Source organism: Aethalodelphis obliquidens, unplaced genomic scaffold (assembly GCF_003676395.1).
Source record: "Aethalodelphis obliquidens isolate GAN/ISIS:26980383/991018 unplaced genomic scaffold, ASM367639v1 scaffold4, whole genome shotgun sequence".
In the NCBI taxonomy this organism is placed as follows: Eukaryota; Metazoa; Chordata; class Mammalia; order Artiodactyla; family Delphinidae; genus Aethalodelphis; species Aethalodelphis obliquidens.
Window position 1 is genome coordinate 42896273 of NW_020837948.1, and position 12415 is coordinate 42908687.

General features: G+C 37.7%; 1 long non-coding RNA gene across 2 annotated transcripts in view; it reads left to right on the top strand.

Moving 5' to 3' along the window:
* LOC113617336 (uncharacterized) overlaps positions 1-12415 on the top strand; it is a 249525-nt gene that overhangs the window by 186514 nt on the left and 50596 nt on the right. The gene's annotated exons all lie outside the window — the stretch shown is intronic.

Genomic DNA, 12415 nt, shown 5'->3' on the forward strand with positions numbered 1-12415 from the left:
CTGTGAAATTCACTTTGAAAAATGGCTAGTGTGTAATATTCAGCAGCTAATTTCCATAAGTTTTTTAAAGACACACTTTAAACAAAGGGTGTGCATGCCCCAAATAGATGTGTATGTATGGGATTGGGACCACTCAATCAATGAGTGCTCTATCACTTTGTAAGGTAAATAACAGTCAACCAAATTACGTGTATAGTAAACTTAATGCAGGACAAGCTCAAAGTTTATAAAATAATAAATGTTGTGGAAAAATATTTTTGGGGTACTTACTTGGTGCGCAGTGGTTCAGACTCCTCCCTCCCAACACAGGGGGCCTGGGTTCGATCCCTGGTCAGGAAACTAGATCCCACAAGCATGCCACAACTAAGAGTTCACGTGCCACAACTAAGGAGCCCATCTGCCACAACTAAAAGACCTAGTGCAACAAAATAAATAAATATTAAAAAATATATTTTTGAACAAGTATTTAGCTGATTGATCCCAAGACCTCTGTGTTTTGTCAAGGTTACACTGATTTTTCTTCCCCCTCTTTAGTGTGGCCCAATGACATATTTCTTGAAAATAGGGCCTAGCTGTAAAAGGCACATTTCTAATGAGCCTAGAAAAACTTCTTATATATTTTTGGAAAAATATGCAAGATTCTGGGGCTTCCCTAGTGGCGCAGCGGTTGAGAGTCCGCCTGCCGATGCAGGGGACACGGCTTCGTGCCCCGGTCCGGGAAGATCCCACATGCCGCGGAGCGGCTGGGCCCGTGAGCCATGGCGGCTGAGCTTGCGCGTCCGGAGCCTGTGCTCCGCAACGGGAGAGGCCACAACAGTGAGAGGCCCGTGTTCTGCAAAAAAAAAAAAAAAAAAAAAAAAAAGATTCTATTGTACGGGATGGAGGAAAGGAAAGGACCCTCCTTCTTGCATATCTTACTATAATGCTTTTCTTCTGGTTGTGGAAAGTGGACCCTCACCCAGGTTAGAGCTTCTATAGATATGAATAAGGCCTGATGAGAGTCACCCAAGGAAAATTAAGGAAAGGATTAGAAGTTTCAAGAAAGGCCTTTCTCCTCAGATCAGACCGTCATAGCCTTTGTCTTTTCAGCAGCTCAATTTTCTTTTGCCGGTGGGTTCCCATGCTTTAGTGTGGTTAAAATGTTGTTTTCCTGCTGCATTTAATCTGTTGTAAAAAGGGTATCTTTATTCTTGAACAATAAAAATTAAAGCTAATGTTCTCAGTTCACTGTAAATAGCTTTTTGGAAACTCGGTTAATTAAATCTTCCATTATGAAGTATTTTCTATTACTAGAAGAAATTAAAAGTAGACAGGGAACACAGGGCAGCCATTAATGAGGTTACTGAAGATGCAAAGGGATACTGCATTATGAGACTGGTTCCAGAGAAAGTCTGTGGTATAGCAAATCCCTAAAGAAATGAAAGTTTGCTGTACCAATGATCACTATTGATCAGTAGCTGTTTTTGAAAGCTCTTGCAGCAGTCAATGGGCAATTTAGTCTTTTGCCCTTGGAACTAACTGTTGATTGATTTCATGAATGACCTTGTTAAAAGAATAAACAGATTAATATTGAGAACTTGTTAGTAAGTAATACATTAGGAATTTAGCGTTCTGTATAGTTCAGCCCTTTTAGAGCCGTTCAGTCCTTCCCATTCTGCATGGACTAAACCTCCTCAACTTTTTGTGTTATTCCTTTAATCCATGCCAATTCAGTCTGTGGGATTTCCTCATTACTTGTGTTCAAAACCATTTCTGTATCAATGAATATTTGGGAGAGTTGAATCCTTTCCAATTGTTTTTTTCCTGCCAACTCTGTTGGGATTTTCTCTCTTTGGATTAAAATTAAAATATAAAAATGCGGTCTTGTTTTCTTATCATCACCAATAATTTTTACAATCTTAAGAACACTAACTTTAGGTATTATGGCCAAATTTCAGCTCAAACAACATGCCATTTTTTTCCCCAGAATGCAATCAATATAACTTTACTGACAGAGAATGGTTGTCTTTTCAGTCTGCCGTGAGGCACTACTGGCAATAAGTAATTGTTAGTCGTGTTCCAGACCTGAGACGCAGCAAGTTTCTTACTTCTGTGCGTGGCAGTTGGCTTTATTCAACAAGCTGCAGGTCACCAGCAGGGGCTGTGAGGATTGCCTCTCTTGATACATTAAGAATAATTTCTCTCCTTGTGTATTTCTCAACTCTGCAGTTCTAGGATCTTAACGTTTAACTTGTCTTGGGAAGCCTTTTTCTGTCAAAGGAAAAAGTGCTTAAACTGATGGGAGGCTAATTTTGAGGGCCTATAATCACAAAGAAGATAGCCCCATTCTTTCTTTATGGACAATAGGTTGATACACCTTTCATAATTTAGTTTTACTGAATAATAAGAGCCAACACATTAAGGCTTCAGTATGCTTACTGAACTAAGTGTTTTTATTTGCATTAACTCAATACTCATAACAACACTATTAGATAGGTTCCACTAATCTTCACTGAGAGGATGAAGAAACTGAGGCACAGAGATGGTAAAGCTTAAGGACAGATAGTCAGTAGTTGCTGACAGGAATTCAACCCGAGAAATTTGCCCTTGGAACCTGGCTTATGAACATGCTATATACCACATCAAACAATTAATGATGATTAGGTAAAGTTAAACTGGACCAGCTCTAGGCAAAACCATGTGAACTACTTGCATCTTTGTATCTTAGTGTCCTCTTGAGAAAACTACTTGACATCTTTCATGTCCTTTTCCAGGACCCTTCCCTTACATTTAGGAGCAGTCTTTACTCCATCTGCTTATTCTCTGCCACCATTCACACCTTATGTAGAAGAAAGAATGTAGTATTCATCACCTATGCATTGACTAAATCCATCCACACTGTGATATCGTCTTTTAAGTAATTTATATTCATTCATTCATTCACTCCACATATATGTATTGAGGTTTTATTGTGTTCCAGAAACCTCTTTCCTTTCCCTTTCCTCCCTTCCTTCCTTCCTTCCTTCCTCCCTTTTTCTTTCTTTTCCTTCCATTGTCCTTAATTCCCTTCCTTCTCTCTTAAAGAAGTATGGCAATGAAGTGGAGCAGATGTACGGTCTTCTTCTTGCTTTTGAAATTCTGCTAAACCACAGACTGGCCTCAGGGTAAACCTTTTTAACCGTTTTAAAGAGAAGAAGACCAACAGAGTCAGAAAGTCACTCACTTCTCCAAAACCAGATAGTCCTAATCCCCTGGAGAAGCTTAAAAAAATACACATAGACACCTCTGAAGCCTTTACAAATTCCTCTCCATTTTAGGGCTTAGATTCATAGACTTAGCAGGCAAGAATTGCATGCGAAGTGCTCCAAGCACAGTGATCTCCTGTTATGAGCTGGCAGAGCATTTGCCCTAACTTCTTCAGGGAAAAGTGACAGGGCATTTTTGTTTATGAGACACAGTACTTGAGTTTTGCTTTTAGCTGTGCATTTTACATACACAGTTTCAAATGAAGAGTTAATTGAAACCATCATATTTTACCAAAACCTTTATGGCAGCTATCTAGAGCATGAATCACATCATTTGAAATAATCTTGGGTTTGCAACAAGATTTGTGCTTTTAATGAGCCTGGTCTAAATCATGGGTTTAATGCAGAACCAATTCAGTTAAACTTCAAGCTTTTACCGATTTTGCTGTAAATTTTTTTTTATAGTTCTAATGCTTAAGGGACTTTTGTCAAACTTTTTGGTGACAACTAGATCAAAAAAACCCCACAGTTATTTGGCTCTACATCTCTCCAGAGCTGGCAGAGAACAGGAATTGCAGAATGCAACTGGCAGGGCCAAATACACACAAAGACAATGTAATAACATTTCAAAAGAACAGTTCCATGGGGTTCTTTGTTGGAAGTATTATTTTGTCTGCTTTCAGTGATTTACTGCTTTTTTTTCCTCCTTCTAGATTTCATTCCAGAGCTTAGAAAATAACAGAATTAGAAATGAGAAAGGAAAAAATACAATTCTTTATACCTTTCATAGACCACAAAACACATGCAGTGTAAGACTAAAATAATAAAAAAGCTAACATCGGAATTTGTTGAAATGCTACATTTATGTGACTTTATTTTGTATTTAATTTAACTTATGCATTTATACTCACACTTAGTCTAGAAATGTTTTAAGTTTCTTCAATAATAGAGGAAAAGCAAAGTGATATAAATTTAAAAGCCACAAAAGAAGGAAAAGCGAAAGTGGACATGTAATAGAATTAAAATGACCAAAGAAAATACGTTCATGAAAAGATGTACAATATTCTTAGCCTTTAGGGAAATTCAGATTAAAACCTCAGTGAGATATTATCACACATCTATTAAAATGGCTTAGTCATATGGTAGTTCTATTTTTAGTTTTTTAAGGAACCTCTGTACCGTTCTCCATAGTGCCTGTATCAATTTACATTCCCTCCAACAGTGCATGAGGGTTCTCTTTTCTCCACACCCTCTCCAGGATTTATTGTTTCTAGATATTTTGACAATGGCCATTCTGACCAGTATGAGGTGATACCTCATTGTAGTTTTGATTTGAGGACACGGGGAGCGGGGAGGGGAAGCTGGGGCTAAGTGAGAGTAGCATTGACATATATACGCTACCAAATGTAAAATAGATGGCTAGCGGGAAGCAGCAGCATAGCACAGGGAGATCAGCTCGGTGCTTTTCGATGACCTAGAGGGGTGAGATAGGGAGGGTGGGAGGGAGGGTCAAGAAGGAGGGGATATGGGAAAGTATGTATGCATATGGCTGATTCACTGTGTTGTACAACAGAAACTAACACAGTGTTGTGAAGCAATTATACTCCAATAAAGATGTATAAAAAAATAAATAAACAAAATGGCTTAAATAAAAATACTGGCAATACCAAGTGCTTGTGAGACTGTAGAGAAAATAGACCTCTCACACATTGCTGGTGGGAATGCAAAATGGCACATCCACTCTGGAAAACAGTATGGCCGTTTCTTATGAAGTTCAACATTTACCTACCATATGAATCAGCAGTATCACTCCTGATGTTTATCTGTAGAAATGAAACCTTATATTGACACAAACACCTGTAGATGAAAGTTGATAGCAGTTCTGTATGTTAGTGTCCCACACTGAAAACCATCTAAAGCCTTCTAATGCGTGAGTGTACAAACTGGTACTGAGCAATAAAAAGGAACAAGATGCTAATACATGCAATACCTTAGATAAACCTTACAAACGATGCTATGCTGAGTGAAAGAAGCCAGTCTCAAAAGATTACATACTGTAGAAGTCCATTTATATGACAGGCTAGAAAAGACAAATACGGTGGTGGAAAACAGCAGAGGTTGCCAGTGTTTAGGTACAGGAAAGGTGTAATTGTTCTGAACCCTGATTGCGATGGTGATCACACAAATCCATACATGTGTTAAAATACATAGAATTGTACAACAAGTAGAAAAAATGTAAGACTAAAGTATTTAGGTTTCAAAGCTGGCTCCAGGTTTTATAATGGGAAAAAGAAAAGTTGTTCAGTTACATAATTTACAAGATACATAATGGAGAAAAAAATACTGGGAACTCTGAGGAAGTTCAACTACTATTTATGTTGATACCAGATGTGCCTTCACAAAGGGAACAATGTGTTAATCACACAATAAGGTCCTACATGAACAATGATGAGTTTCACTGAAATGTTTCATTTTGGGTGCCTCAATATAGGCAGATGGCATCATAGCAAAACACAGCTGAGTAAAATTAATTCGAGGTGTGTCAACTCCGTGTAATCTAAGGAAAAAAAATCCTTATTTTGCTCAATCTAGAGGTAAATTTTAACATAGCCTTTGAAGATGTAATCCAAGAAAAAAAATCTTTAGTTTGCTCAATCTAGAGATAAATTTTAACATAGCATTTGAAGAATCTTCTATATAGCTTAGCTTTCAAATAATATTGGTTTCTAAAGACTACTTTTAATGATTACAAGCACAAAACAACATAAAGGAAGGGTGGAGAAGGCAAGGGTGAAAGGGTGAGGTGTGGTCATTAAGATAGAAAAACATAAAATTAATTTTGTGGCACTCGTATCATCTCATTGTAGTCATAAAATGTGTGCAGGTAGAAAACACCAATTTTCAACAGCATTTTTATGTCACAAATTTTAAATAAGAGAATAATGTTCTGTATAAGCGGCAAATGTTCAATCCAATTTAATAATTTAAATTCCCTATTCATTCATGTCACTTCAAGAAAGCTTAATTTACAAACTTAATCTGGGGAAAACACAATAAAATATAATATACTTTAACATTAAGTGCTTCCTCTTGTGTTTTGGTTACACTGGACAGAAGAGAAATCTCCGGTTATCATTTGACATTAAGCCTTGAATGTCATCGAAAGACATAAATATGTGTATATTTGTTGTCATGTCTTGGGAAATTCAGTACTTACTTTGGTAGAGGCAGTGTTGCTTTAGACTAAAAATAAATTGAAGAAAATTACATAAACCATACCAAATCTCTTGGAATTATCAAAGAGATAATGAGAGTATCAGAGGAGATATATTACTATAGCAAAACCCTAATGCACATGCACACACATTTGAAAATCATATGACAATAATTGAAAAATTTATGAATATCTTATAATCAAGAAATATTCCATAACTATTCCTTCACTTAAAAACTATCTTAAAGTATTTATTTAAAATGCCATTCCCTGAATGCTTCAGTATATACCATTGCCATTTTGCCTAATGCATTTGAAATTATTTGCAGATCCTTATTTCTCAAAGATGAGCTCTAACTGTGTCAACCCTTTCCTAGGCAGCAATTTTTTGACTCATAGATCATTCTAATTCTAATGAGTTGGGAGTTCTATCTATTCAATGCTATGGGGTTGGCCACAAAGTTTGTTCGGGTTTTTCCAAAACATCTAACAGAAAAACCCAAACGAACTTTTTGGCCAGCCCAATATTTTGTTTAAGGCTTCCTATTGCTAATCATGGCATTCCTTTAAAAAAAAAAAAAAAAGACCAGAAAAACCCTAAACTTAAATGTTATCATTTTTTTTTTGGAGAGCCTAACCATATGCACTGTTTGCCAACATGCCCTGAACAGACACACTGTGATATTTTGTCTAACTGACATCTTTTTCATGGTCAGCGAATTCTTCCCTGGGAAGGGAATTGGACACAACTCTTTCAGCTTACATGAGTACCATTTGATACTCTGAAGAAATAATGTAACCTTGACGACGAATATCAAGTTATTGTACGGAGAATATTTTCTGTGATCTAGTGTGGGCCAGTATAAATTTTTTAAAAAATGGATGTTTTGCTAATTCAGGACAATGACAATTCAGAATGAATGCCAATCTAGTTGTCAAACTCAATGAACATATTGCCAGAAATATGTAAACCATTTAATAACTATGCTAGGAATGTAATATTTACTAATTGTATCAAAGAGGCAAATCTTATCAGTTTCTCTATATCTTACCTTACATCTTATATCTGTTAAAACACTTTCAAGGTTTCTCTGTTGCTCTAAGGAGAAAATTCCAAATTCTTATAAGGGTATAAGATTTCCTCTAGGATCTATGTCCTGGTTACTTCTGTAGTCTAATCGTGCCTTACTTCCCTATACCTACCCCATGCTGTAGCTGTCTACACCGTCTGAAGTAGCTGTTTTTTCGTGCAGTTCTGCTTGCCGGAAGTACCCCTTCTCCCCCGTCTGCGTGGCAAACTCTTCCAAGTCCATCAGAACTAGCCGCTTTGGTCATTTCTGTGCAGCCTCTTCTATGGCAGGTTTAGGTGTGATATTTGTCTTGCCCCACAACATTCTGTGTCCAGCTCTAAAGAGAAACCACGACATTGTTTTTATCCAATCATTTACATGCCAGTTGCTCTCACTACACTGAATTTTTGGAGAATAGGAATTTAATTTTTAAAAAATCTTTGTATCTTATCAGACTGTCTGGTGTATAGTTGACGCTCAATAATGTTGACTGAATTAAATGTGTGTGGCGGTGATAATGGCAGGAGGGCATAGTGCTGAAGATGAGGGAGAGGAAAGGTACGCACCAAACAGCTTTCCCTCTGAGGACTAATTTGAGAAGACTCAATACACAGCTGTGAGAAAGATATAGCAGGCGAGAATTTTGACTGGGATTTATGAACTGTGCCCAGAGAACAGCAGGATTTTAAAGGCCGTATGGACATAGTGTTCCATAATGTTTTAGAAGTGAAAACAAAAATGAGGAGTCATTAACATGTGCACACCTTCCAGTTTGACTCTTGAATTAATTTGCCCATTTTGCTTTTTTAAAAGCAATTTACGCTGTGTAAACTGCTATGAAATTTCTCTGTGACCTTGGGAAAGTCATTTAATATCGCTAGGCCTCAAAATGCTTATCAAAGAAATGAAAGGGATTTAGTATTCACACTAAACCAATATTTTGTTCTTCATTGACATCTTAATAGTTTAATGAAAGCCATATTTTATAGGCTTAGTACATAGAATCTGACTTCGTTTTGTGACTTAATTGATGGGCTGCTCAATAATATCCCAAACCAACTAGTTTTTTTCCGCATTGGCTTGTTACAATATTTAACATTCCCACCCAGATTTGTTTGGGTTCAAGGTTATCCCTATAAGGATCTCTTTAAAATGCTAACAAACTCTCTAGAGGATAGACATATAAACTCATTAATACATATTCAATATGGATTAATGATCTTTAAAACTTAAATCTGATTGGATCACTGCCTTACTTAAAATCTTCCCAATGCACTTAGGATAAAGAGAAACTTCTTATTGTGGCCTTTGAACCCTAGAAATTCAACTTTCACCTCCCTATCCCCCTCTCCAGACTCATCCCCATCACTCTCCACCAGCCCTTTTTTTTTTTTTTTTTTTTTGCGGTACTTGGGCCTCTCACTGCTGTGGCCTCTCCCGTTGTGGAGCACAGGCTTAAGTCTTAAGTCTTAAGTCTTAAGAAGGAAGAGATTGGAATGAGATTAAACATAGATTAAAAAGCAAAGCTTCCCAGTGGCCTACTAGGATCCCTACTTCTCCCTCAGCCTGTATCCTTTCTCCCTCTTCTAGCCCTCCCCTTTTTGTTCATCCCATTTCAGCACAGCGGCCTTCCTGTGGCTCACCAAACACATCAAGCAGACACTGACCTGGGGGCCTTTGGGCATTGGCCTGTCCTCCTATGAGCTTTTTTTTTTTTTTTTTTTTTTTTTTTGCGGTACGCGTGCCTCTCACTGCTGTGGCCTCTCCCGTTGCGGAGCACAGGCTCCAGACGCGCAGGCCCAGCGGCCATGGCTCACGGGCCCAGTCGCTCTGCGGCATGTGGGATATTCCCGGACCGGGGCACGAACCCGTGTCCCCTGCATCGGCAGGCGGACTCTCAACCACTGCGCCACCAGGGAAGCCCTCTCCTATGAGCTTTCCTCCAGACTTCCTCGTGGCCAACTTCTAGTTCATGGGGAGCATAATTTTCTTCCCACATTGAGCACCCCTACAGTCCTCATCTTCCCTACCATGCTTTACTTTTCTCTTTTGCATACCATATTATCTGCTGATATCCTATATAATTTATTCATTTATTATATTTATTATTCTCTTTCTGTTTCCCTTCTTATAATGTAAGCTTCTTGGGGCCAGGGATCTCTGTTTGGTTCACTGATATAACCCAAATACCTGTTTGGAACACTGCCTGATGACATATGGTAGCTCGACAAGTATCTGTTGAACGAATGAAGGGAAGGACGTGGGCAGGAACATTGTCTACCTGAAGTGTAGAATGGAAACTACCAAGCAATCACCAGTCACTAGATTTCTGATGGAGGGCAACAGGAGAAAGGTAGCATTTAAAAGACCAAATTATCCACTCCTCCATTTTACATTAGGCCTAACACTGCTTTTAAGTTAATGAACATTTATGGAGAAAGATTGTAATCTACTCCATATTAATTTATCTAATAGATAAGCGAATGGGAATGGCTATGCTTTTGACAAAAGAGAGATTTCTGCCTTTGAGTTCTCCTGTGTAAACATGGCAGATGGTTATATAAACATAGTACTTAAGAACTGTATTTGGCAAAGAAACAAGAAATATTCTTACAGGGACATTCTGCACTTTTCTTTATAAGAACTAGAGAATTGTATAAAGACATGAAGTTCCTTCCCCTCCAATTTGTGAAAAGTGAGTATCTACTACCATGTTCACCTGACTCAACCAGATTACCAAACTGATCAAGCTTTCTTGCTTTTACTCCAGTTGGATAACATTGACAAATTTGATGTTTATTACCTTTATACTTAGGAGAAATGTATTTGAGCTTTATTCTTTAATGTGGACACTATGTTTGATAGTTAACACTTGAAAATGTGGATTCTCATGAAGCACAAAAAGGAAAGAAAAAATAATGAGAGTAACCCGAAAGCATTTTAAGTAATACAACACCTTTAAGAGGGAAATTGCGGAAATTTTCCATTCAGTGGAAAATCTTAACTAAGTTGGGTTTAAAAACCAATTGTATCAGACTTAGAGGAGGTTTGATAATTTTTAAGGTCAAACTTGAAGTCACAAGGAAGATAATACAGACTTTATTCTCAACTACAGCTGCCAGGAATGTATTTAGCCTATTAATAAACAGATAAAGAAGGATCTTTTGTTTCTTCTACTGTTACTCTTGCTCTTTGAATCCTTACATGATTTCTCTGCCCACACTTCCTCTAAGCTGTTTTCTCCCAAAGGATGGTTTTACGTGGTGGTTTTCCTCCTACATCCCTCCCCCCGCAGTCTTCAATCTTTTTAAAAGAATAGGAAGAGAAAGAGAACTAATCATATATGGTTAACAATGCTATCTTCTTAATGAAATTATTTAGGCTACTGAAGTCCTCTCTATCCATGCTGTAGTTGTAAAAATTATTTGCATTACATTTTCTTATGACTCTTGTTATGTTGGCATTTGTATCTCTTATTTTATAGGAAGATTTCTAATTGAAGTCCAATGGTCTAGATTTCAAGTATCTAGGCAACGACTCTTGTTATATAATGGATATTTAAAGCATTACATCAGAAAAAGACCAAACCAAAAAAAATAAAGCTGCAGGTAGGTGGGGTCATGAGATATGTGCCTTGAATCCAAGAGCTGCAAACCTTGTTATTCAAAATACTGGAGAAGTGGGAAAGCTTCATTCTCTCCACCAATTTTAAAGAGTGAACAAGCTTAACCCACTGAACAAAACTCTGAAATGTTTCTAATTCCCTTACTATCAATGAAGGTAGACCAGAGAATGCGGAGAGAATTTTACCTTAGGGAAATGTACTGCTCTGCACTTTCAGTAACTGTATAGTCCATTTCTGCCTCTATGCTTGGAAATTAACAGCATGTTAACAGGACTATTGCCTACACTGTGGCACTGTCTGCTTAGGATTAGGCCATTAAATATTGATGGAGATAACTGTTCCTGCACTTGAACATCAGAAAGATGGAACTAAGAGTAGTTTAACTGGCATTTGTCTTTCTGCTTGGTAAATAGAGGGCTGTATTTTAAAGTACAGAATAGGTATTACCATGTACTCAGTTCCATAGCCAAAGCATCATTGACCAGAAACTGTGGCTTGTAAAAATGTTATAGTAAAATTTAAATGAAACAATTCAGCTGAGCTTTGTTGGAATTTACTGAAATAGAATGTGATAGAACTGAGCCTTAAGAACATGCAAGCAGGATTTCTTGCCATTTATCTAATTATTTTTAAATTTTAAAACAATAGTCACAAGTATTATGGTAAGAACTGCTGTAGTATTTTGTGTGTTTTATAATCTAGAGGATTTCTTGTACTTTTACCAAATAATGCCTTAGACAGCCTGCTGACTAATAAGTCTCTAGGACTTACTCTATTGCATTGCAGTTTGTCATGTTAAGTGTCTGTCTTCCTGACCAGTTTGTGATTTTCTTGAAGGCTTATGTCCTGTTCATCATCCTAAACTCAGTGTCCAGCACAGTACTTAATACAACCTATGTAAATCAATAAATATGAGTTGAATTTAGTTTGCAGCATCATCCTTCCCCTTGATATTCTTTTTTTTAATAGAATTTTTAAAAATTAATTAATTAATTTTTGGCTGTGTTGGATCTTCGTTGCTGCATACAGGCTTTCTCTAGTTATGGTGAGTGGGGGCTACTGCATTGTGGTGCACGGGCTTCTCATTGTAGTGGCTTCCCTTGTTGCAGAGCACGGGCTCTAGGTGCGCGGGTTTCAGTAGTTGCGGCCTGTGGGCTCAGTAGTTGTGGCTCGTGGGCTCTAGAGCACAGGCTCAGTAGTTGTGGCTCATGGGCTTAGTTGCTCTGCGGCGTGTGGGATCCTCCCGGACCAGGGCTTGAACCCGTGTCCCCTGCTTTGGCAG